This window comes from Rhagoletis pomonella, unplaced genomic scaffold (genome assembly GCF_013731165.1).
Source record: "Rhagoletis pomonella isolate Grant_MI unplaced genomic scaffold, Rhpom_1.0 Rhpom_scaffold_00002, whole genome shotgun sequence".
NCBI classification, from domain to species: domain Eukaryota; kingdom Metazoa; phylum Arthropoda; class Insecta; order Diptera; family Tephritidae; genus Rhagoletis; species Rhagoletis pomonella.
The window spans coordinates 7,212,233-7,238,424 of record NW_023458556.1 but is presented as its reverse complement, the minus strand read 5'-3'; the positions used below and the strand labels follow the sequence as shown (position 1 = coordinate 7,238,424).

Sequence of the window (26,192 nt, the reverse complement as noted above, 5' to 3'; positions counted from 1 at the left end):
AACTAAACCACTTTGAATAAGTTGTGAATAAAAATATGGGTTTTCTATGTTTGGAAATTGGTTTTTTGTTGACTAATCTTTGATGATGAGGCTGTGGTTTCGGTAAGACGAATTTTATTCGTGTGACATCGCATTCCTTCTAAACCACAACATACGAAATGTAGCCATTTCACAGTCAAAGCGATTCGATCTACCATTCCCAAAAGTTTTGTGGTTAAAAATTTACTCAGGAAAAAACAAAAATTTAAAATATTAAAAGCATTTCCTCCCGGACATTACCGGACTCTTGTTTGCAAGTTGAGTAAGTCCAATAACATCTGCAACACTGTGACCAACAATCGAGCAACACCAGCAGAAATTTATGTACCAACTGTTGAGCTTCCGTTTTCTTTAATATTTCCCAACTGTCATTTACCACCCACAAAGCCTTTGGCGACAACCGCTCTCCCGCACAGAAACAACCGCACACACACACACACACACACACACAAACACACACATAATCATTTCTATTCACTAAGTAAGTAAGGCAGCAGACTCAGCAGTACATGTGGATGGCATGAGTGCTCTGTGGTGTAGCAAAAAAAAAATAACCAATCCTTCTTTTTTTGCCGGCTAAGGCACAACATTATCTACTCTTTCACACAAACTCATTGTAGGCAAAGTCTATAACAGGGCCGGCGCACCTTTATACATACACGTGCCATTATTGCCAAATAATTATTCAATATAGCCCCATGACGTGCCAAAAAGGAGTCATGAGTCAAGATTTATCACCGTTCTTGGAGATATTAGTTGACAAGTAAATCGTGTAAAAAAAACAAATAAAGCGTCCTTATTTCCTTGTCTCGACTAAATTTTTTAGTCCATATTGAATTACACTGGCACTCAATTAGCTGCATTTCAAAATCTTCGATTTCCAGCCAATCAAATTTAAACGAGTTCAATTTATCTAGTGAAGTCACATGAGGATATAAATACTCGTATGTATAATAAATTTGAATGTTTCCGGTAACTTCTTGAATTCAGAAAACCTCGATGAAAATTCGTCGATGAGTGAATTTATTACCAAACTCTTCAGGGACTTCTCATCCATCTGGTTTTTCAACTAAATCCAACTCTGATTTTAAATTTGTTAAGTTTGGCAAACATTTGGAATTTTTGGAAACAATGGGAAATATTCATGGTCAATTTAAAGACGACACTAAAGTTAATTGCAGTTTTTTGACATAATTATCAATGTAGTATCTGCCAAAAAGGCTGCTATGACTATTCATCAATGTCTTTACCTATAATTTTCAGTTTAGCCTATAAAGCTCGAACGAGATCTATGCATCACAATTATAACAGTTCTATTAGAGCCTTAAAGCTTTACGTTAAAATCATTGAAATGCTGAAATGGTTTTGTTGGTTACTGTCTGTATTTTTGGCTCTTCTGACCTGTTCTCTTGGGTGTGAGTGGATCTTGCTTTCCAATCTCCAATTTAAAACAAAAAAAAGATTGTGTCGATTAGTTAATTGTAGTAGTTGGGGAATTGAGTCATCAATTAATAGCGTGCCCAAATAATTTTTTTTGTGTGCCAAAAAATGGCACGCGTGCCTAAGGTTCGCCAGCCCTGGTCTCTATAACAAAGTACAAGCGCCTACAACAGCAGCACAAAGTCAACTAAAAATACATAAAAAACAATTACGACACAAAAACCATGCCAAGAATGCCATGAGAATAGCAACAAAAACATGAAGCTTACAGGTGTTTTGATAAAGGCAGCTATGCTCCTCTGCTAGACCTATGGGTGGCAGAACAACAGTGCGAGGGTGTGTTAGAGAGAAAGAAAGCGAGCGAGAGAGAGAGGGAGAGAGCGAGAGCGAGAGCATCAACAAGGATTTTCGCTGCGCAGTTGGGAGCTTTTGGTTGCTCTGTTTTCATGTTAGCCGTAAGGCACGCAGGAAAAGCTCAGCACGTTAGCAAGTATTTATTGTTGTTGTTATATGAAGAAGCGAACAATTGGCTTGGTCGTGTGGCGGCGACGGTTGATTTCGCTGCTATTTCGTTTGGTATTTTCTTACCTTCGAAGTGGAAATGCTTCAGTTTATTTTCAACATTCGGTGTGTATGGTACATTTTGTGGAAAAATACGCGACGAATTCTTTTGAATTTCATTTATTTTTGAAAATTTCAAGTGTTTAATAAAAAATATATATATTTATATATATATACCTGTGTAAAAACCAAATACAGTAAAAAACATGTAAAATCTCTAAACGGTGGTTACTTTTAAAACCAGCGAATCTACTCTGCAGATTCTGTTCTCTTAATAAAAGTGTGTAGAAAAACTAAAATTAAGTATTCAAAGTAAAAATACAAATTGAAGTAAATATTTTCAAAATGCTGCCAATGCGTTGGCAGCAGAATTGGGAGCTAGACTCAAAGGATTAAAGATTGAAAGAGAGTGAAGGTAAAAAGAGTGCATAGATAAGAAATAAGTACAAAAATAATGTGTGTGTAAATACTATGGATAAAAGAATAAACAAAAAAAAAAAGAATAGAACATTTTGTGTGTACTGCTTAAATGTAAAAGCGCGCTGTTGTGCTAAGAGGTGAATACTCAAGTGTTTCAAGTGCTTCATACATGCTTTGTGTTTACTTTATAAATTTCTGTCATTGTGCCAACATTAAATATTTAATATAAATCGAACGCTGCTGAGCCCTACTGAGCACCACCTGTACATATTGTACTTCTTTACAAATCTTTCGTCCATCCGCTTAACCTTTCTAGCAGGCTCATCTCCATCTAAACACATACATATATACACACATATATCGTTATGCCTAATACTTTGATCCGATCGCTAAATTGCTTGACTGTCCAGTGCGCTGCCTTGGGCGTCCTATTGACTTATTTAGATTGCTTTTATTGCTATTTGACTGTCTGCTAGACTACTTGTTTGTCCTCGGTCTGCCCGTCAATCTTTCTTTCAGCCGGGGTTGGCAAACGCGCTGCTGGTTGCAATACACATATACCGTTATTTTCCTTTTAAGGTATATGTGTGCCATGCGCTTGGCTTATCAACCTTTCTATTTCCTGTTAAACTCTTCTGCTCCTCCTCCTCAGTCTGGCTCGCTTGCTGTGAGCTATTTACAATTCGTTTTTCCTTCAACACCTCCTGTGGTTGCCGCTGTGGCTGGCGCTAATCAACTGTCGCAGCATTGTCATTGTATAAATTTTTCACCTTTTCATTAGCTACCTAGCCGCCATGTCGCCGCCCTCAATGAACCTCTTCCATTGCATTTGTGTCAGGCCACATTAATTTCACTTTTAATACACTGTTGATGGCATCTACTTGTTCTTCACATACTAACCTGCGCTTTTATGGCTGTGTGCCTGTGTGTATGCAGGTGCAGGTGCAGGTGTGTCTCCTCATAACTGTCGCCCGCGCGCTCTTTTTGTTTCTATTGACGCTTCATGTGCTCAGCCACTTCATTATGGACATGATTTATTCCCTTTATTATTTAATATGTATGTATTCACATTTTCCAACCTTTCTGACTTCTTTGCGGTTTATTTTTGTTATTATTTTCTTATTACACCCTATTTGCGCCTGTGTTTTATGCTTTTGTGGATTATATACTTTCCTTTTATGGCTTTATCCACATAAGCTGTCGTTCCTTTTAAGGTTTCTTGTATTGTTTTTTTTTTTACATCAATTTTTCTTGGTATACTGTTTGTTACTGTGGTCTTGTTGTTTTGTTGCAATGCGACGCAGAAAAATTTATTTGACACCCCTCTGACCTTGTGTACTTCAACTGAAAATGTCTTTGGTGTAAAATTCTTTTAAATAAATATTTATAGACTAGCAAATACCTTAAAGCCCGCCAGGAATGCTTTTGACTGACAAAACGCACAGAAGATGCCAAGACGACACAATGAAAAGGTTGCGGCAAACAAAACGGCTCAATTTGATTGGTCAAAAAACAGCTGGTTTGAATTGTCCCATAAATTTTTTGCCAGTCAAAAGCATCCCTGTGACTTAGAAAAGAATTTCTATTTTGCGTTGACCAATACAAAAATAGTGTTGCTAAGTATGAAAAAGTGGTTTCTAATTTAAAAATTATTAGTTTAGCTTGAAAGGACTGAAGAGCAGAACCTTGCTTACTCATAGGCCAAGAATAATAGCGCTGAGATAACATTTGGGTTAAGTATTATTCTCCTTCGTTGCTATGAGCTCTTATTTCCGCCTATGAGATATCTGCAAGTATTGCAAGGTTTGCCGATAATACATTAAGCATCTACCATAGATACATACATATTTATGTATGTCAACATACCAAATTTCAAAGTCATGTGCCCTACGGTTTCGAAGTTATAGCTGATTAAATATGTCACGCCTATGGGAGGTGCCACACCCCCTTGCCAGATCTCATTTTTTATACCCTCGGACGGAAAATTTTTGCAAATAAAACTTATCAGCACCAAAATTGCTCTTTTGCTGTGCGGTTTTATGTAGGAATTGGGTTTGAATTAAAAATTAACAAATAATTGGAAGGAATAACATGTGATAACAGCGTTTCGGATATCCTTTTACTTCAAATACCGGTTGTACGCCGAATATTTTACTAATTAGGATCATTGCCGTGCGCGTATTAGAATAATCGTAAGTCCTATCAATTTAAAACTGCCCTCCAAATTTTATCTAACTCATACAAGGTAATGATGCTTTCAAAAGGGGAAAAAATAATTTCAAAGTCCGTAGCGAAAAACGACATTTATATATGAAAAGAATTTAAATTTCCGAACATTTTACTAAGGATGATATTGCACTAACATTTTGGTAATCTGTGCTCTGGGCTCATTAACCTATTATTAAATTAAAATTTTTGCTGTCAGCCGTGTTAGTTTGATTTCAACATCGAAAAGGGAAATATTGATTTATGTGCAAATTCTGTAAAGTTTCTCTACCATTCAAATTACTTTGAAAATATGGTTAGTAGGGAGATCACCTTAGAAGACGGCGAGGTTTATCTATGAAGAAAATTTGTAAAATAAATTTTTTCCTGTCCTTTGAAAGGACTTATGGAGGACATATTCAGATATAAGATGCCTGCTAGAAAAAAGTTTTGTGGTACAAAAAATTGAGCGCCAATCTATCTTAACAGAAAGTATAAACATATCACAGAAACAATAATATTACCGATTTAAATTGGCCATCGCCACATCAAGTCGAAATGGAGAAAATGGAAGCTGGATTTAGAAAATTTTGGTGTGGTCTACTCTTAGCTAACTTAGCACCATAAATGCCTGAATTTTAAAACACAGTGTATATTAAAAGAATAACAACTTATTTTTGTAACACAATTTTCAGAGATAAAATCAGAGGGCTTCAAATTTTTTAAATTTAGGTATTGAAATTTAATTTCTTTTGATGGAGTAATGTAAAGCTAATCGTTTGGTATAGTTTCTTACTAGTAACAGTTTTGTCTTTTCACTTTGCTTTTACTGTACTTGTAAATGTAGGTTACTCATACGCCCCGCTACTCAAATCGTACAAATATTACTCATACGCAATGCCTTCCGAATTACAAATAAAATTTATATCGAATCTGAAATACCCAATGCTCCTTGATATTTTTTTTTCAAATTTCTGCAGTGCATTCATCAATGTTTAATGTGCATCCGATAAAGTACCCTTTATATATGTATGTATGTGCAATTTCAGCGTTCAGCGAAAAAAAAAACGGAATTTTTATCCCTAGCGCTCGGGTACATATGTAAATAACTCTCACTTCACATCAATTCAGCTCATCGCAACGCAGTGAACCAATACTTCCGTTTGTAATCTTACTTCTTTCGCTGACATGTCTAGCTTTCCCCGGTATTTACATTGACTCAGTTTCGTGCGCCTTAAAAAGTCGTTGCATTACAGTTCGCACGCACACAACCCCGCATAGGTTCTTAGCTCAAGCGCCATTCAATCACCAGCGCGGCGTGCCACGTACATAGTTGATTGTCGCACACATTGTTAGTTGCTGTCATTTTGATTTACTACAGTCATTATTCATTTACCGTTAGCAGATTATGGAACGTTCGCGTTTTTCGGTAATGCGCTGCGCTTCATTGGCTATATCTGCGCGTGTACACGCACCGAACTGCCACCTCTACTTACTCTGATCAAACATCGTTTTTGACTATTTTATTTGCCGCCGTATTTTGTGGTGATTATCACTGCCATGCCAGGTACCAGGGATGAAATTGATGGTACACTTGTATTTTTTTTTGGTACATTTTGGACCCCAAAAGTTCAATTGATACTACATAGACATTTTTGCTAAAATTTTGTCAAAATACGGCACTGCATTACAATTATTGAAATTTAATTTGAATTTTTGTGAATCAAATAGTCACCTTTTTCTACCTCATACAAGTAAATACATACGTGGTGTTTATTCGAAAACGAAAGTCTTGCGAAAATCAACAAACAGTTGCTGCTCATAAACTTTTTCAGTAAGTACTTGCAAATAGAGCGTAAAAGGAACATAGAGTGAAATTTAGGGGAAAAGAAAATTATCAGAAAAAAATTATTGAACGCAAAACTAGTATTAACAAGGAACTTACGCCATTTTGACTTTCTGTTTTGGCGCGTAATTTTCCTTTTAGTTAGAAATATTTCCCATTATCATAAAGCCAAAAAAATCTACTTTAGAGTTTAATTTTTTTTTTCACTAATTTTTTTTTGAGTATTCTCTCATCAAATCTTTCTCTTCAATTTGCTGTAAAATTTTTACTTGCAACAATTTGCAGCTCTATCTGGTTGTTATGCTCTCGAATTCACCCTTTTGCACATTTTTGGGGTTATTGAACGAATTTCCAATAAAAACTTGCAATATATTGAACGGGTCTAGGAGTGTTTTCGTATTCTCCCTACAAAATTATCCAGCAGCAAAAATTCTGAGCACACGCTATCAAAGAGACAAAATAACGAGAGGGAAAAATTTGCAAAAACTTGCAATGTTCGAAGCAGCTGATCCATTTCACGGTTGCAATAGTTAGTCCATTTGGTAATTTATTATCCAATTGGTGTATTGTCACTGATTTGGAGTTTTTTACTATTGAATACTGCTATTAACTTATTTATTTCTATAAAACAAATTTTTTTTTGCAAAAAAATGTTTGTGAAAATTCGATTCCATTAAATGCAACTGTTTTTTTGTTCGAAAATTTTTCGATTAACTTGATGTATTCGTTTGTCAATTGTATTCGAAACTTAGGGATGTGGTGGCTTTTTTAAACCATTCATCATCATTCCATCATTTTGCTTATGTGTTTTTTAAATTTCGGCAAATAATTTTTGGACAGAGAATTTTATCAAATTTAAATCATATAACTATGTGCGTATGGCCTGTTAAATGCTTGTACTTTTTCTGCTAGTTGAGTACATTTTTGTTGGCCATTTGCTACAAAATTATAAAACACATTTATCATCCCTGCCAGGTATGTACTGTAAAATGTTTGCGTGTTCCTTGCTTAATCCCGCTGATAAGCGTGTAAATTCGCCACTTTTTACGCATTCCCACACGTTAACGAGGTTCCACGCGAAGTCGCACGCGTAACAAAAACGCTTATCATGTTGAGCACGTACGAGTACATTCTCCCGTTCAATGCGGTTCGAGATTTGCCGATTTATGAGCGCGCCGCGCCGTGTTGGCCCTTTCAAGTAAGCGGCAAAATATGTATGTAGGTTTTTTCGGTCTTCGCATAGTTGTATGTGTTTTTCATAGGTGTCGGAATGTTGATCCCCAAATTTGCTGTTGCTCTTCGAGCGCCACTTCACTTAATACCTCACCTTATTTGCGCCACAGCGGCAGGGAGCGTTTTGCGGCAGGCAGGTAGCCTTACAAGTATCATTATTTACCTGCACTCCATTGTGTTGGCGCTAAGATTCGCTGGTTAGTTCATATACATACCTACTACATTCAATGGATTTTTGAAGTTGCCAGCGGGAATCGCATTATTTTAATCTAATGAACTTCACGGCTCCCCTTTTTATGGCGTTATGAAAGCTATTAAGTGCGGCGGCGCAGGCTTTGTGCAACAGTTCAGGCCGTAAATGATATCAAAAGCACGTTGGCTTTATTATTTTATTCTTTTGTTTCGCTTTGTTTTCGAAATTCATCAGGCTTATTTCAATTGCCTCAAACAGACTTGCCGAATTCGCTATTATTTGCTATTGTTTTAAGTATGAATGGGTGTATGTGCTTTTGTGTAGATACCCTGCGGGAAATGTATCGAACTATAAGTTAACTTTAAGTTGATTAGGAAGGAATTAGAGGCCACTATTATTCGTATATTTCCTTAGAGGAAAGCTAACTATATTTGTATGGCGATGGCCGCGAAATAGTCAATAGACAAAAAACAAAATATATATATTTTTTTTACTTTTTTATTAGCTACTTTATTTTGTTACATTTCATATTTGTTTTGCATTTTCTGCTGTAGTTAGTCCGATATTCGAACTCCGTCAGACATAACTTCAAAATGATAATGTAAAATTCGAAAAAGGATTTGTGAAGTACAGAGATAAAATATAGATATTTAAATAGAAACTTGTTTAAAGAAAACAATCTCCCGATTACATCTGCATTACTACCGCTTTAGATACTTTTCAACTAGTTTCAAGTTAGTTTTTTGTAGCTAACTACTAGTTATTATAGTTTTTTTAGAAATCCCGCAAAACAGCCAACTAAAAGTTGGTTATTTTTTATCAGTTGATAATTTTTTTCCTGCAGGGATATGTATGTATGTGTATATATGGATGCCTCGTTACTTCCGCCGTTGAGGAACATGTGGCGCCCTCAAATTAAATGCAATTTATATTCATTTATTCCACGCCTGCACCATATATTTGGCAAAGGAGCAGGGCATGTGCACATAATCAAAAATCTATATAAGTAAGTACATAGTATATCGGTGTGTACAGAAATTCATATATACATACACACATACATAGAGTGGCAGTGAGTAGCTAGAAAATTATGCGCAAATTTAATTACCCTTGCGTGAAAAATGCGACAGACGTGCTTTAATACGAACAAAACTGAAAATTGCGCATTTATTGCAATGAGTGACGTATAATGTGACGTATGTATATGCACTTGATAAATTTAAGACATACATACATATGTATGTAGATACATATGAGCCGCATATTTTGAATGTTGCATAAGTCACTTCCCATCGCTTGTGCTTAAATGACCGGTTACTTGAACCCTATTCCGCAATACGCTGGAATGAATAGTACATATCTTGAGCATATAGAAGCGTGGCAACCCTGATCGAAAATATTTTCTAACCAAAGTGCTCAGAAAAACCTTCCATTTGGTATCCATATTGCGATGTTTTAGATAAATTGCGTAAAATCGAAAATAAGTGGCAACCTTACACTATTATCCTAAGTGATAACATTTTGCATATAGGGAAAGCACTGTTTAAGATCCTTCTCTTGGTACCCATAAATAGTAATATTTTACCTTTTTTACTAAACAAGAAATTAAATAAATATGCGATTCAGAATAAGTGGCAGCCCTATTAAAGATATTTTAGAATTCGGGATCTTTAAAACACCTTCCATTTGATACCCATAATTAGAAGTTTTAATTAATTTGTAAATCACTTTTAATAGGTGGCAACCTTTTACGAATCTTTTCGGAGATAATACCTATTCAGATAACTTTAAATCTAAAACATTATCTGTGTAAAAAATTTCATCAAAATCGTTAGAGCCGTTTCCGAGAACCCTATGGATATATAAATATACAAGAATTGCTCGTTTAATGGAATAAGATATGTTATTTGTTCAACAATTTTATTCAATAATCTCGGAATTATAGTATAAGAAAACATGTTTTTTTAAATTGTCAATCGAAAATTGACTTCCCTTGTCATTTCAAATTTTTGAAATTTCCACATCCCTAGATGTAGTGGTGCAATATTTAAATAAACTTAATTCTGCGGGGAATTACTTCGATGAACCTTCACTCCTAGTTGTGGAGCCAGTAAATAATACATATTTTATATGTACATATAAGCAATTGTGGTTAAGCCAGGGTTTCTGGCCAAAAGTTTTTTGAGTATACATATTTGTGCTCAACATTTAGTAATGCTATTTTACAATTTCCAAACTTTCTTTCAATGTCAAACCTTTCGTTTGCAGCTTTGTTACGCCTACTACTAGACAAGCAAAACTTATCTTAATGAAAGCCAAATTTGTTCTGATTCCTTCAAGCTGTAGCAGTATCAAAGCGAATTCATACATTGTGGTAGCAGAAGTATAAAAACATATGTATGAATTCACCTTGTTTGACGCATTTCTATCGGGTTTTCAACCACAACCACAAAATTGCTAGATATATGCAAAATAAGCTTTTGAAGCTTTTGCTTCGATTTGCAAGCCTTGCTTATATGTTTTAAAAATTACTAAAGTAGTATGAGTGCTTCCACAACTTGCAGGCCATTGAAGATTCTGTAGTTTTGGACTCACATTGATCAAAATGTTAATCCGTTGAGGGACAACGGCTGAGCATACCTTCAAATACCGGACAGTCTGTTGGATATTATACACAACGGCAAACATTTTTTCTACAGATCACCTCTAGTTCCAGAATGGGTTGATCGAGAATGTAGTATACATTTAGGCGCCTAAACAAGCAATGATGGCCCACCGCCTCGTTTTGATAGCAGCGCGAGTAATGCTACTATTTGCTTGCTACAATGAACGATTCACAGCGGCTTTGGTCACTAAATTTACATACTAACGATAGATAAATTAACATTTCATATCAACAATTGCATTAAAAACGACATTTCTTGCCCGTATTTGATTAAAAATTAAGGCCAACGCCAACGTAAAAGCCGTATATAGATGGGCCTTGAGTATATTTGCTTCATCTTCAGTGACGAGGAAAAGAGAGACTGTAGATGGGCCAATGAATCCCGAAAGGTCGTCGAGGTATACACCGAGGCTTTTAACGGTGACACGGTTCCGAGGGATTCAACTTAGAATGGCTATGCTGTATAGTTCCGGCTTAATTTGAGTGATTCCCTGGGTTATGTTGACAGAAGTATAAAATGCAGAATTTTCTTTTTAAATAATATGCAATATTCATTCTCGTATTTAATTTTATGATTTTAATTTATTGTTGGCACAATGTGGTTTTAAAAAAGGTATAAATTGATTTTAAATAATTTGTTCTGTGCAATTTTTAGTATATCTTCGAATTGCTGAGTAAATGCGGCAAAAACTAAAGAAGAAAAATAAAAAAACAATTAAATGAATTAAGAAGTGCTTAAGATACACACAAAACGATTAAACGTCGATTTAAACAAAAGGAAAGTTTAATTATTGTTGCTATAATTACAAAAAAGACAAGAGTCTTTAAAAGGTAAGTGCAATTGAAAGTAAACATTTAAACTTTTGAAGTGCTTTTGAAGCAATTTATGGCGCAAAACGTAATGGAAGCTAATAGTACTGTAACAAATTTCCAACAGCTGACCCATGCACATTAAGGTGGTCCAAAAATGCACGTAAAAGAGTAAAGTCAGCATTTTTATGCTGTCACCCCCTGGGGCTGTTGTCTCTGGTTCTCTTCAGGGGATTCCCAATTTTTTTATAGTAATTATATTTTATAGGTCTGCCGAAACCCTCAGAAAATTCCTGAAAATGCAATGGGGGATAAGTAAAAAATCTTTAGTATTAATAAATGATTAAATAAACAGTTGGGTATTGTTGCTGGAAGTCTCCTGGAGAGAACCAGGGTTTTCCGATCGAAAAATTTTGATTTTCAAGAATTCCATACCATTTCTACGAAAAGTTGTTTTTTTCCCCACATAAAATACATGGAAAACTTTGAGCGTTTTAAGCTACCGCAAAATATTTTTTGATTTCAAAATCAAAAATAGGGCATATTTTTTCGATATAGAATAATCTTAGGGGATGAGAGCATTCCAATTCCGACTTTCCTCATTTTAGACCACTCTAATGTACATACATACGCGTGAGACAAAACCTGAGACCGTGAGACAAAAATTAAAAAATATCAAAACACACAAAAAATCAATGTACTTGCGAAACTAGGGGTCAGTAACTTTTTGAATTAATTATTTCTTTCGAGCTTCGAAGTCCTTTTAAAAAATACTGACGTCAGAGAGAAAAATTAAAAATGCAATTTTACTATATTTGGCCCCTAGTTGCGTGAGTATATTGATTTTTTTTTTGTGTGAAAAATTACCTGTCGTTTGTATATATGTATGTATATTTAGATAATCATATCGAGAGTCATAATCCACAAAAAAATCCAGTTGAGTATATAGGTTATTCTTTGCTGTGTAAAAATTTCATACCTGCACCGATTACCAGTAGTTCACTATTTAGAACAAAATCAGCCTCATCGCGAGTTTCACCCCAAAAAACAATTTCACCCGAAATTTTTAAATCCGCTCATAGTGAATACATGGAAACGAAAAGTGAAAAATTACCCGGTTCGAGGAAAATGAAACTCATGATAAGGTTGGATGTGTATGTACCTACTCATTTTTACTATGGTTTCCTCGAATGCTTGATTTCTGGTGCGATACATATATGTATATATAAAATTGTAAGAATTATGTTTAGTGTATTAATTCTCAGTTTTTATGTAGTTCATAGTAATTTATTTATAATTTATAAATTTTCGAGGAAATGACAGTAGGCTTTTAAGGCTTATCTTTTTGACTTACTCATAAGAATACATATGTAATTATTTAGCGGGAAAATATGTGATTTACTCAAACTTAGCCAGCAGTGATATAACCATTTTAAAAGCTTATCGATTTTCTAGTGGACGTTTGTTCGTTAAGAGGAGTGAATACTTAATTACATTTAAGTGCATTTAAAAAAAAAGTTTTCTATTTTCTTTGCAGATGTATAAACAAAAAACATCATTTTTAAATTCGATAAGACACTTCCTTTACTCTTACATTTCCATTCCTTTTAGCTTTCCAAAATAAACTTTCTCCAATTTCTGCTATTACACTTCAAATAGAATGAGCTGAGATTAAAACCAACTTATTTTCCTTAAGAAAATAATGGCCTTTGTAACACTAGTACCTAAATAACTGGGATTTCCTTGTAAACTCTTATCTCACACTTCACACACCGTTTGTGTCTGCATTGAGTAGTAAAGTTTCAAATTTGTTCTTTACAATCCTTTTTCTTTATGTATGTATATACATACATTTCGTATTACCGAATAAAGTAGAAATCCTCAACAAAAAGTTCGCCCTCGGCAGATTCACACGCATACCGTTAAATTTGCGAGCGTACAAAAGCATTTAGGGATATGTAATTTCACAATTTCTATTGAATCCGATTGCCATTCAGTCAGTCTATCCAACAGTTGGCTGGACAGAGAGAGAGATAGGCACTTAGATTAAAACTCGCTTAAAGCGTCAGACAGACAGAGACATACATACATGCTGTCAGTAAGTCTGCATTCGATTGGATTTCTGTTTTTTCCTGTCAAAAGCGCAATCAATCATTTTGGTTCACCTTAGTAAATATCAGCGCCCAATGCGGCATATATTTGTCCATAAGTACTACTAACAAGCGTAGCGAATGGAGTATGTGGATATATCTAAATACTTGACTAGTTAAACGTTTCAGTTACGATTTTTGTCTTTGTTTTAAGAAGAAACTGTTTAAGGAAACAAAAGTGGGGCGAAAACTTCCTAACGCTTTTTTATTGCATTGTACCAAGTAGTATTAGGTTGGTAAGTGTAGACAGGCAACTTATTGCCAAATGTCACTCAACAGCCCCTACGGATCATTTGCATGACATTGAGAAAGAAGTTTATCGACACTAGCTTTTCAACTGTTATCTGGTGAGGCCAATTACGTCTCTTTTAGAAAAGCCAAAATGTTAAAGAGACACAAAACACATACATATATAAAGCCATTGATATAAATATAACAGTATCGGGAAGCTGTAAGATACAACCTATTCTGAACTTCCTATCGGAATGCTTTGAACTTCAGCAATAAGCTTCAGTTCAGTTTCAGTTTCGGATACCAATACTTCGAAACACCTAAGCAGTTTAGCCAAATTGATTGACTAAATGATGGGCATGGCTTAAGAGGCTACAAAAAAAGATGTTCACTCGGTGGTAGGAGTCTGTCTTTTGATTGAGTAGACTATTAAGAAATATTTTCTTTTTTTTTTTTCTTTTCGAAACATTGAAAGCACTTATTGCTGCTATATGTCAAAATTGCAAACAACATTTGAATGCCTGCAGCTAATTTCTCAGTTCAATGCGTATCACCGATGACATGAATGGATAAAATACTAAATCAAATAGAAGCAGACAAATTTTTGTAAACAAAACAAGGCGACTAAATACAAACGTTAATGGCTTCCATTGATTGATTAGACATGGCCTTTCACTTAGCTTTTGTGTGCTTTGCTTTTGTACTCGTTTGTGTTTTATTTGTCGGCAGTGAAGTAAATAAATACTGAATAAAAGGCGTTATGCGGGGCTGGGCTAACCTTGCTCAAACTGTTTTTCATGCTTCCAAAAATATCCTGCCTTATCCTGAGTTTCACCCGAAAAATATTTCACCCGAAAATGTTTATGCCGCCCATAGTAAATACATCGAAACCAAAAGTGAAAAGTGAACCGGTTCGGGGGAAAATGAAGCTAAGGCGGCTGATTATCATTAAAGGATTCTCTTGCAATGGCAGTGTTGCATTGAATAACAAGAAATATGTACAACAAAATAATATTTATTTAAGAAATAATTGAAAACTGAAGACCGAAAAAACCTATGAATTTCTTAGCAAAAAAAAAAAAACAGAAAAGTCAAAAGGCATTCGTGTGCTGCTCGATGGCGTAAATAAATATTTATGCTTTCATTGCAACACGAAAAGCAAAGCTTTACCTTGCAGACTTGTACCTACAAATATGCATTGGCATGTGCGTAAATATTTGGTTAATAAGTGCTGGTAATAAATGCTCAACATGACATTTGATGAAGTTTCTATTCATTAAAGTTTCTGTTAATTAAGTGGGTAGTCCTCAGAAAAATATTTTTAATGAAAGAAAAATATTTTTAATGAAAGAAGAACCATTTGAGTAATAAAAAGTTTAAAAATCTTCATATCAATGGTCTTCTGCATAACAACACAACTCAAAATTTCATGTATTTAAATAATATGGCGGATTAAGGTATAAATAACCATACTTTTCTGTCAGGAGGCGCAATTGCGAGATTTGTCAGAAAATTGAACAGTGGCACATGTTTCTAATCATTGTCCAATGGATGTCTAATCCTTGCTAAATTCTTATAAATCAGTCATAATTTGAAAGCTTACAAAGTTTGTAGCATACCGTTTATTTCTAACATTTTTCCCCTCCAAATTCGCAATTCCCCTGTTTTCTGCAAGAAAAAGGGCTCAGAACTATGTATGCATGTATGTATGTATGTACATTAGCTTACTAGTTTTAAACTGAAAATTATATGTTGCAATAAAGTCATGCATTCCTTTTCAGCTTGTTACCACAAAATTGCACAAAGTAAACTGCAAAGCAACATTGTCGGAATTGTGGCTTTAAATAGCATTTAATCTCTTTTGCCTTAAAGCCTACGCGTTGCGTTCCGCAAATGCATTTTGCAAAAAGCCACAAAATGGTGGCACGTGTTGCTCCGACATACATACATACATACATATGCACATATACATATGTATGTTGATAAAACAAATACAGTTACTCATGCGTCTGGCGGCTACTTTATCACTATTTCTGACAACATTTCTAACTATATTAAATATATACATATTTCACATTCGCATTTGGGAAATTAGTACAAAGCCTGATTTTCATACATACATACCACATATGTACATATATATTAGAGGGCTGCATGAATGCATTCAAAACGGCTTTTGAATTATTCATATACAAAACGAATGAATGAATTTGGTTTGAAATTTTTTTGAATTTGAGTGAATAGCTGTTCTGATATTTGTGTCGACATCACAATATTCAAACAAAGTGAAAATAAATTGAATTGAAATAAATGACAATTTTTTGTATGAATATCCAAAATTCTATGCACATATGTACAAACAAACAATGTATGTATGTATGTATTGCTGCGCTCCTATTACATACGAAAAAACTTGTTTGTAGAAAAAAACTTTTACCGAAATGAGTTTGAATGATTTGAATGTTTTCCATTCATTCATTCATTCACATTCTTCCAGTTGAAGGTAGAAAACATAAAACAAAATGTATATTCTTAACTTACCAAATTCCAAACGCTGAGTGTTTTGTATGTGAAGTAAAATATTCAAATCTACTGTACTCTGTTTGGCTAGAAATTTGAATGAATTCATGCAGCCCTCTAATACTTATGAATGTACATACAAATTTGGAAATTACAAAGCGAATATTTTTCTTCTATTAGTTAGGAACCATTAAAATAGTAACGATAACTCGGCTCTTACATATACATACACACAAAAGCCTGCCGAACTTCCTTGTGCAGCCGCTTGGCTCTCATTAATATTTATTTTATTAAATAAATATGTACAATATAAATAAGCAAACGCGGTCGTATCGTAATCGTAAACATCCATTTAATAAACTGCAACCCTAATACTAATGAAGGGAGAATTTTATGATAAAGGAGAGAAAATGGGAAAAGGATCAGAAATTAATTGATAATAGGCTTAGTTTGAACGCTAACTTAAACGAGTTCGCTCGACCGCCTTTCTACAGGGTCGAGATCAGCCACACGTTGAGACAAGCGCCTATTAAAAATTTAAAAATTTTTTTTTCCCTAGAGGCGAGCATTGATCGAGTCAGTGGAAAACACTCAAACCTCTTTCTCATTCCTGTAGCTACAACAAAAGTCAGATGTAGGGAAGCGCATTCATTGCCACGTGTCCTCGTTGAAGCAATATTCAATAGAGTTTATGTATACATTTAAATTTTTTCTCACTAAAACTTGATCAGTTCAAAAAATTAGATTTCCATGACCAACTTTTATTTGCTAACAAAAAATAAAGGCCGTTTTGAATCGTTGCTCAGGTGAAGATATTACGCTAAGCCTGCGCTAAGCCATGAGTTTGAGTTCGTCGGTTTCCTTCCAGCCTTACCAGCTTGTTTGCTGCTCAGTTTCCAGCGATTGATAAGAAGATCCTGTTTATTATATAGTGGAGGAAGCAAGTTACCGCGACCAATCACGATCTATTGTAACGCACCTCCACCAGGCTATAGGTCTTCTTTGACCCACGAATTCTCTTGGTTGAATGCTATTTAGGTCATGTGCCTCAAGGTACAGCGATCCTAGGAAGCCAAGTGTGAGTGTGGTAACAGCCACCCTGCAGTGGACAGTAACAAAGCTTATAAAAGCTGGAGCTAATCGCAAGAAGAACCGAGAGAGCTTTAAGAGCTTTGCTTTTGGGGTGTTTTAGGCAGCGTGTAACTTCGAAAAAAATAGAAGAGAATAGGCTGTGGCAGCTAAATATATGTAAGTGGCCACATGCCCTTTACCCTTTTTTTATTACCTCGCTTTTATTAGCTCGGGATGTAACTATGTAATATGGATGCGCCTAAAAGATGCAGCGATTCGCATTCTCAAGTTACACACCTGATGACAGTAAGAATGGGAATTGCTTTAAACTTTCTTTCTTAAAGTAACCTTATGACAGCAAGAATGGATATTTTAATAGCGAGGTTTTAGTTTTTTTTTTAAAGAATATAAATATATGCAAAATGAAAACTTGTGCTGTATTTTTGTTTCTAAAATATGTTTACCGTAATTAAATATAATTCAAGTATTAAATCAACAAACGCCCAACTGCAAACTAATGAAAAACTATTGACACTCGGAAATGGGTTCAATGTCCCAAATATTAATGCGGCGCGCGTGCACTGAATTGCGAAAAGTTGTGTGAATTTGAATAATATTTTTTGGCAAATAATAGAGTGATCATAAACATACACACATACATACACAATATGCGTGTTTAGTTGGGTGTACATACTTCCAGGGTTCGGATTTGCCTCATTTTGGCCACTCGCTCGCTCGTTAGTTTGCTCTGAGTTAGCGCAACTCACGAGGAACACGCGAGGCTGTTTGCAAATGAGCACTCGTTAGGTACGAGCGCACGCGACGAGTAGCCAGCGAGCGAGTAAGCAAACGAGGGCGGCGCAAGAGTAGAGCGGCAAGCAAACGAGGGCCTCATTAGGTCTGCCCTCGCGAGAGGGGCGTTGCGAGCGAGGCACTCATTTGCAGCAGCAGACGAGCGAGGCGAGTAAATGAGCGAGGCAAATGAGGCAAGCAGATTAGACAGGCAAACGGGTTGTTTGGTCAGCAAAAATGTATGGGATAAAAATTGCATCAACTAAGAATTCAGAGCAAACGATTGTATGCACACATGTAGATATGTATATACATACATATATACACATATGTATGTATTTATTTATGTATATATTTTCATGCACAGAAGAATAGATGCGTGCTATTTTTGCCAGTTTTATCTACTAGGTAGGCTCATATGTGCATACATATATATTACTATGTACTTATACGCACGTATTATTCGCAAATAACAATTTGCAAAATGGTAAAATTTGCCGTATAAACGCTGAGTTAACTTTTTATTTGCAAATAACTAAATCACGCAAATAAGTATTGATTAGTGCTACTATTTGCAAATAAGCGCAAGACGCCGACATTCTTAAGTTTATTTTCTTTTTCGATTGTCATCTTATTGCCTTTTTATAATCAAGACGTTGCCATTTTTAACTTTATTTTCTTTTTCGATTGTCATATTATTGCCTTTTTATAATCAGGCAATATTAAAAAAGAATTTTTCACCATCGAATAAACAGTGAGTTAGGTATTTGCAAATTATTTTTATTTGCAAATAGCTTACGTATAAACGTAGCATATGTAGGTATAGTTTTTTTAATTTTCAATAGCTTATAAAATTTCAACTTAAACACTTAGGTCTCTTTTTATGTGGTTCTTTTTTATGCGGATTTGAATTTATGCGAGTTTTCAAACACTTTTCGCTGTAGCGATTTTGCTTTTTTGAGAGCTTTTATTACTTTTTTTCAATATGCAAGGGGCAATGCTTCTGATAAATAATTTGTTGTTGTATTCTTACATACAAGTAATTACTAAGTAATTTGACTAAGTAACTATGTTACATATGTATAAATGAGAACATAATATTTATAAAAATCATTATTTTGTCTTTCATTTCATAAATAAGTAGGACATCAGCATTTTCAAATGAATATTCCTGGTTTAGCCCCATACATATATATGTATGTAGGATAATACAAACTACTATTTGATAATTAAGGCTGGTCCACATAGAACTTTCGCGTTGACTTTGTAGTTGGCGTTGGTTTGACAGAACGCACGTTAAAAGTATGCGTTCTACAATGAAGCTTGGCAGAGACTACTTTGGCCACTAAATTAACATATTAACGAGAAATAAATTAATATTTCATATCAATAATAGCATGAAAAATATATTTCTTGCCTTCATTTGATTAAAAGGAAAAAACATTTCATTTAATTTTATTTATTTGCAACAGCTGGCGACCGACGCAGCGATCTTTCTGCTTTGTGTTGGCCTTAGCGTTGCCAAATTTTGGATATGTGGACGGCTGCTTTGAAATTCGACGCCAACGCAACGCCAAAGTTGTATGCGAACCGGTCTCTATTCTTTGTTTACGCAAATTTTCCCATGTCTACATATCCATATATACATGCATACATATGTACACATGTCCTTGAACAACAGGCCACAAATAAATTTTTTCACCAAGGACTATATGTCATTCAGGTATACAGCATAACTGCTACAAGTAGAAAACTATTTTGGGGGTGTTAGCAAGTGCTTACTTGTTTTTTGTTTCTGCGGCACAAACGATTATAATATCTTCGTTACTTACTTTTCTCTGTAAAGACAAAATACATGCATATGTACATACATATATAAATGCATATATACATAAATACGTACATACAAACATATATAAATATGCATGTTATGTGTGTACACATGTATGAATATAACTCTAAAAAATAATTCATTCCATAATCTATGCTTATGTATGTAATCAATTTTATTTGTTGTTTTAAATGCTGCCCTAATATAATACTTCACATATATATATGCATATGTACATGCAATTATTAACATACTTTCGTACATAATCTATTGACATATATTCCCACATTTTTATGCACAAAAATGCATGTGTTGTATAGTACACTCGGAGCGCTCGCTCGTCGCTCACTCGCCTTTCCAGCGGAGTGAGTATGCAGACAGCTACTCGCCTCGCACTGCGAGCGAGGCAACACCCAACAGCCTCGCTCGTTTAATAGGAGCGCGAGGAAACAAGCAGCGCTCGCTCGTTTGGCGAGCGAGCCAAACTTCTCGTGCCTCGCCTCATTGCTGCTACGAGTACGAGCTGCGAGTGCCTCGTTGTCTGCGAGGCATTGAGTAGGAGTTTGCTCACTCGCTCGCTCGAACTCCGAGTTTTTGCCCACCCTGCATACTTCACGATGCCTATGAAAAATAAATCGCTAGCTGTTGCCACAGAAGGCACTCGTGGCATATGGTAGACAGCATTAAAGGACAACTTTTGTCAGTGCAAATAAAACCAGCTGTTATAAAAGCAGTTTCACATAAAAATACAATCGCCTTTGTGTGACAACACAACATCAAGGCGCATGCCATAAGTCGCAGGAGAAGCTCGGCCAAACACTAACATATTTTGTAAGCGCCAATCTTTTATAGTATTTTTATTATAAAAAAGCAGATGTACTTACAACAGTTGAAAAAATATTAAAAAAAAAAACCAAAAATGTGCTACGCATTTATGTATGTACATATGTATGTCAGTGCGTGTGGTTGCGCTTTAGAGTAGCAGTAGCAACACTTTGTTGGTTCATAAGTTCTGCTTGTATTTTACATTAATTTGAGTGCCTGTCTGCGTTGCACGATGCGTGTTGGCAATGTACTTTTCACATTGTGATATGATGATGATGTGTTGACATTGTTGTCTAGTTGTTATGGGTGTTGTTGTTGTTGTTGTTGTTGTAGTTGTCCTAGCTGTTATTGCGTGCCACAGTGTCATTTGATGTGACACCTATGCATGCGCACATACGGCTCATGAGCAAGCAAGCTCATGTCAATTTTCCCCCATCTCTGGGCGAATACGCAAAATTTCCCCATTCCAATCATACATACATACATACATATATACATATGCTCATTAAGATGGAGTAAAATTGCGTGTTTTTTTTTGCAAATCGTTTGAGCATACGTTCAGAACGCTGCCTTTATAGCCTAGAAATAAGGATGAAAAATATTTTTTTGAGGTGTCCCGAAAGGTTAAAAAAAATAAAATAAATGAAAATAAAAAACGGAAAAAACTCTACGCACTTTACAGATTTTTAAGTAATATTTTTAAGAAGCGTTTCTTTAACTAACACTTATTTTTTAAACTGTATGTAACTTTGATAGAGACCCTGAAATCAGATTTTTCGTCTATATTTCGAAAACTGTTGTTGTTTTTTGGAAAAATAAATGGCTATCAAATACATATTTAGCAATCACTAATTTGTATAAAAAAATACTTTTTAAAAAGGTATCTTAATAATCTGTAAATAGAGGTTTGCCCGTTGTTCCTAAATTTAATCCTGTCGGGGGCAGTGTTGCCGTTGAGAATTTTCAAAAAATCAAAATTTTCAAAAAGTCGGGTCAAAGGGTATTGGCACTTAAAAATTCTCAAAAAATGCGTAATTTCACACCACCTTAATGCTCATACATACCTACCTTACTGTGAACTGTTGGTGACTACCAGCGCCTACTGGCGCCCACCTGGGCGCACAAGTGATTCAATGCAAATAATTGCGTTGCGTGGCTATTTCATGCATTCATTCATTCACTCACTCGTCACACACGCGCTCGGTGTGCGAGTTTTTCGTGGATGCGCAAGTTAGCGTGTGAGTAAGTGCGTTCCGCTGTCAACAAGAAACGTTGTTGCATATTATTTAGTTAGTATATGCGCTGTCACTGTCAACATTTGTGGGTGAGTGTGGGTGGGTGTACGTGCGCGCGTGTAATTGCTGCGCTGGGTGTACGTCAGTATTAAGTACAGATTCACAGCATTACCATGTGGATAGAGAAAAAAACAGAAAAAGAAAAAAAAAACAGTTACAAAATATGTCTCAGCGGCAGTCAGTCGGTCGTTATTCGCGCAACACATATTCGCCGCCATTCATTCAATCGCACCCTCTGACACGCACCTTCAGGCATTCGCTTTGCTTCCAATGATGAACATTAAATTATGGCACGCATGTGGGATTTTCTAGTTCTTCTTGGAAAATGTCGCACTCGACAAGCATTTTAGCCTTATTTCATTTCACAAGTGTACGTGCACGTGTGTACGTGTGTGCGTCGTCTGTCGTGCGTTTGTGTGGGTCGTCCGTGGGTGCTAATGCTGGACCTTGACATATCTAAACGCAGTCGATGCGGCGGAATTTAAACAATGAGAATGTGTGCGCGTATGTGTGCATCATGTGGAATTCAAGTGTGTTCACTTTATTTCATTAATTTCATGTCTGTCTAAATGGCCACTCCACTTACACTTACACATACCTATACACGTAAATGTTTGCGTCCTTGTTTCTGTCCGGCGCCTCAGTGCCAGGCAGCTTAAGACTTCAATCCGTAAATATTCGGTCATATTCGATTATCCTCCACAGAGTTTCATGCATTGCTGTGCGAATTGTCCTGTCGCTTGCAAAGTAATTTCTGCATATTTTCATAATTTTAATGAACAATCGATATCCGTCTGGAATCTCTATTTCAAATATTTTTGTCATATTCAATTTCAAGCATAAAATGCGCAACAATGAACGAATTACTGGTGCCAATGAGTGTGCTTCTCTCCCTACAACATTTCAGGTTTGCCAGTATCCAAAGCGTCAAGGACTTGAATCTGTCCAATTGTTGCTGATGCTTTCAATTTGCTCAAAGCAATTTTTCTTCGCTGCTGCTGTATTAGTCTCTTTGTACCTACTCAGCCATCTCAATTGTTGAATTAAGCAGAAAATCGTCGCATATATATATAGCTATTCATACGTAAAGTGCTGCAACATTAATAATAAAAAAAAAGCGATAAAGGCAGCGCATGTCCTAATGAAATATTACACTCCTTGCACAAAAACAAATGCCTTTTTATTTGCAAACAAAAGCATAGAATTTTTTTTTTTCATATTATAAAAGCTAAATGTTTCACTTTGTGAGAATCAAGTGGCTGTGGATTTTTCTGACTGTGCCTGCTACTTCCAGGAATAAAAGTGTTTTTCTTAAACTTTTTCACACTTTGTCATTTGCAAGTCACTTTAAAGAAAATATCTATTTTTATGTGATCATTTGGAAAATGTCGCACAAAATTGCGGAATCGTGGAAATATCTGTGGTAATGGACCACCGATGTGTTAGCCAGAGAGGCTTCTCTATACATATCCTCTAGCAAAGTATGGATTTCAGCTTCAATAATATCAATAGATACGTATTCAGGAGCATATTCCGCTCCAATTATGTTCAGCGATCGGATCTGAAAAGGTTTAGAAAACAGACATGATGCTCTCTACAAATAAAATTTTCCAGTTTTACTAAGTTTGGGAGTTGCTTTCGTTCCCAAATTTAAATGAGGATCGAGAAAGTGAGGTCTCGTTGGTCATCTAGGCAGCCAAAAAATGCTAGGCAACAGATGAGATTTGAACACTTGAATACTTTCACTGGTCAGCTGTTGGCCAGCTTTTACTAAATAATACGTTCAGAGGTCAGCTGTTGTTAGCGTAAAAAGTGCAATGATATCTCTTCCAACGGAAGCCGCCGCGATAAAACACTTTTTTTTTTTTTTGATAGGCAGATGGTAATTCTGGCATTCTTTTGTTCCTCGGATATAGTTGATCTTAATTTATATTAAATTCGAAATAATACTATTATGGATTTTCAGGCAAACGATGATGGGGTACTGTACTAACTAAATAGATCTCACGCGTCCACTACTCTTTCTTCTTAATACCTACTGTTGACTTTGTGGTCACCAATTCACTTACAATTTAAAATCTCAACTAAGTATTCAAGGTAAACAAGACCAATAAGCTGTGTAAGTTGACAACATTAGCTCGAATCGTTGCCATCTATTTTGTGAATTTTCCCAAAAGCACGAGTATGGTGTATAAGAGCAATGCCTTAAACCCACACATCAACATGCCTTGAAACTACTTGGCGTGTGCTGGTCGTAATCCACTAACGGTTAATGCACAGGACATTGCCATTGGAAGTTTAAGCGGTCACTCACCATACATGGATGCACATCATACACACTTTGTTGCCGTCTGTTGCCCGCTGAGTTGCTATACTGCCGGTCGCGGTTACCGATTGCGAAGCTATGTGGGATTCGTGGAAGTCACCAAATAACCACCTGCTGACCTAAGACAATGGAAAAGTTTTACAGCTAACGAGCGACTGTCAGCATCCTTTGACATTTGTCATTTACTTTACGTTTACTATTAGCAAGGATGTCTACATAAGTATATGCATGTACGTAAGTGGCTTGGCAAGTGTGACATAGCAATACGCAAATATTTATAAAACATTTAGTTCGTTGCCCGATCGGCTATGCATCATTTGGATCAAAGAATTTTATTCATATTGTGTTCTCCCTTAGGCAGACAATGACAAACTTCGAAGTGTCCTTCTGCCATTAAAAAATCTTTAAAAACGAATTTGCCCTTCCAAGGAAAATTCAGATATAGCGGTATATAAGCAAGTCCTATTTGTGCTATCAAAGGCGTTTTTAAAAGCGATAAAGAGTTGGTGTGTGCTGATGGTCTTTTCACGTGCCTCTTCTGGGGTTTCATGAAATTAGAATATCTGGTCGATGGTGGAGATTTCTTGGTCTAATGCTCCACTGACCAAACAAAAGCGATACGCGATAGTAGGCACAAATTGAGGGATCAAACCTTTTAAAAAGCTCGCTTAAAATTCAGTCTTCGGGGATGCAGTCACCTTAACAGCCGCTACAGCGCCTTTTGTTTTTTTTTTTTTAGCCGAGCCTTCGTCGTTATTATCTCGTCATGGTCGGGTGAGGCAGTTCAATTTGAGTTTCGGGTTCGTCATCATTCATCCGGACGAACTCGGACTTAATCCGGATCGACTGCAGTTAATTCCCGAGTTGATCCGGATCAAAGCGGCCGTCTGTTTACGCTTTTAGATGCACGCAACTGAACTAGATCTCTTATTTTTGCCAAGTGCATAATAACAAATTTTCTCTCCTTTCTCTAAAATATCTAAAAATAGCAGAAAGAGCAAAACTGGAAGCATTTACAAGCGTTCAAAATTTAAACGAAAACGAAGCGAAAGAGAGGAAAGAGAGAGAGAGAAAGCGCAGTAATTTCGCGCATTAAAAGCGCAACCGATGCAAAGATCGATGCAAAGAGAAAACAGCAGAACACACAGAAAACTGAGCCAAAGCTGAAGCCAGTTGAACGTTAAGACCAACTAGTATTAATCGTGCCGCCGTAAATTGGCAATATGTAGTAGGAGCGGCAAAAGGTGGCAAGTGAGTACTAACCGCATGTGCGCGGGTGATTGGCGTTGCTCCAAAGCATGGAAGCAAACTACGGAGTGCTGCAAAAAAGTCAAAAGCAAAAGAGATTGTCTGGATGTGGACGTGCAAAAGAGTAGTGGAAAAAATGAGAGAGAAATTAATTTATTTCTGCTGATTTCGCTACTTTTTCTGGATGGAAATAGACGACAGATTCGCACTCATATGTTTGCAAGTAAATACTTATGTACGTATGTATGTACATATATTTAAGTACGAGTATTTATATGAAATGACAAAACAGCGCAATGGAAGCGGATGCCCAACAGCCTTCGATAGCTCAGTTGGTAGAGCGGTGGACTGTAGACGAAATTTGCTTGCATCAACATTAATAACGTTGGCGCGGCGATCGGAATTTAAACAGCCGGTTGCTGCAGTGCAGACATCCATAGGTCGCTGGTTCAAATCCGGCTCGAAGGAGAAACAATTTTTTTTTATGCTGT

The 26,192-nt window shown here is 35.9% G+C and overlaps 1 protein-coding gene across 1 annotated transcript in view; it reads left to right on the top strand.

Annotated features, from left to right (window-relative positions):
• The first annotated feature begins 2,205 nt into the window (after window positions 1-2,205).
• Window positions 2,206-26,192, top strand: part of LOC118734420 (eye-specific diacylglycerol kinase-like) — a 325,708-nt gene continuing 301,721 nt past the window's right edge. The window contains exons 1-2 of the mRNA XM_036464142.1: window positions 2,206-2,597; window positions 11,258-11,433. The gene's annotated coding sequence lies outside the window, so the exon portion shown is untranslated. The remainder of the gene's footprint in view (window positions 2,598-11,257; window positions 11,434-26,192) is intronic.